Here is a 1914-nt window from a genome sequence, read left to right as displayed (position 1 = left end):
CGTTGGATGCTGATGCTGTTCCAGATGTGAGACCGGAGGTTTGGCTCCGCGGGCGCCGGCCGGTGCAGGGTCTTTCTGCGCCGTAGTCGTGTCTCTGGGCAGGGACTTGCTGTGAGGGGCCCAGCTCACGCTGCTCCCTTCTGCAAGGGGATTTTGTCGGTCGTTTTTAAAATAAAATCCTGCATTTTCATTACAGGCTGTTCTTTCCCCTCTGTAAAGCTCCAGATTTCATGGGCCTGGGCGGCAGAGAGGGAGGAGCGGCGCTGGAAGGACACAGAGTCGCTTCCAGGGCTTCCTGGAGCTGAGGGGTGGAGGTTCGGAAGCAGCCGCCGGGGAGGAAAAAACCCAGAAGTTTCATCTCCCAAATCCAGAAATGGACTCATTTAAATGAGACGTGACAATTGGTCATAACAGCAGCGTCTCGGAGGAGCTGTGGATGACGTGGAGAGCAAAGCCTAGAACTTCTAAAGCTTCAGTTTGCCTTTTAGAAGCTTTTTTGGGGGGTTTTAGTTGGTTTTTTGGGGGAGGTTTTGTTTTTGGATTTTTTTGGGGTGTGGTTGTTTTGTTGTTTTGGTTTTTTTTTGGCTTAGAAGTGCTCTCCTGCCCTCCTGCAAGCCTGGGAAGTTGAGCTTGCAGAGCAGAGGCCGAGACATTCCTCCGTATAAGGATTTGCTAACTAAAGATCTCCTATTTATAAAGAGTGAGGAGAACTCATGTTTGGAGTTGCAGAAAGTGCTTAAGCCGTTACCCGTTAAAACCTAAAATGTCAGTAAACGGGGCCATGGTTGTAGCCTTTTTGTTGCTACAAACAACAGGCGGTTAAATACCGTGTGTCGCGACAAGCCTGGCTCTCGCCGGGCCGGAGTTTGTCTCACGCGTGTGTCTAAAAGCACGTGCTCGGGGCTCTCCAGGCTGGTTCGGGGGAAGGCACGGCCGAGCAGGACGGTTTGCTTTTGCGTACGGCATCGGCCGTGTGTGACGGGCCAAGTGTGGGAAGAGGAGTCCCCAGCAGCACCAGCGGGACGGAACTTCTCCCTCTGGATTGTGGCACTTTGCTGTCATTTAACACGGTCATCGCATCCGGCTGTTCCAAATGAAATCCTGCAGAACGAGCCGCATGCCAGCAGGACACCCGCGACCCTGGAACAGTACGTTTAGTTTGATATTAGAGGAAAAGACGCCTCGTTCCTCAAGGTCAGTGGGAACACGCTTTGGGCCACCTTGATGCTGATGTGCAAAGGGAAGGGCTGGCCGAGCGGGGACCCGAGCGACAGCTGGCAATAGCGAAGGTGACGCTGCCGCAATGAGCGAAAATGAATCCTACTGGGTATTAACATGGTTTGGGTTTCTGGCAGCAGAACCAACAGCCACTGCGTGGTTGCAGAGAGCTTGGACACGGCCCGGGCTTCAGCCCCTGCAGCCCACAGAAGTGTTCTCCTCGCCCGTGGTCCCTCGCTGCGTTGTCCAACTGGTTTTGATCTAAACAGCGTTGTCCGTCTGGCTGGAGCTGCCAGCAGGCGCTGGGACAAAAGCAGGACCCGCTTTCCTGCGCCCTTCAGTTTGCAATTAGCAAGTTACTCCGTTGCTGAGCTTCAGCCCAGCCTGTCCATTAAATCCATCTGGAAGAACACGGGAGGCTGGGAGCAGCTGCTGCTCAATCAGGATTAAAGTAATACCCTTCCATGGCCCGGGGGGGGCCTCACCTCGAGAGGGAGGAGACCTACGCTCCAGAATAATTGACAAACCAACTTGAAATTCCTAAAATAAAGCTGTTGTGCTGGCTCACACCTACACCTGGGAGAGGAAGCTCCTCTATGGGTTCCAGCAGTGCAGGAGTGGCACGGCCGTACCCCAAGGAAGGCGACAGGCTCGTCCCTGCAGCCACCAGCAGCACCCTACGGGCTCAGCCAACGC

Source organism: Rissa tridactyla, chromosome 8, assembly GCF_028500815.1.
Source record: "Rissa tridactyla isolate bRisTri1 chromosome 8, bRisTri1.patW.cur.20221130, whole genome shotgun sequence".
In the NCBI taxonomy this organism is placed as follows: Eukaryota; Metazoa; Chordata; class Aves; order Charadriiformes; family Laridae; genus Rissa; species Rissa tridactyla.
The sequence above is the reverse complement of the archived record's forward strand: the minus strand, read 5'-3'. Positions refer to the sequence as shown.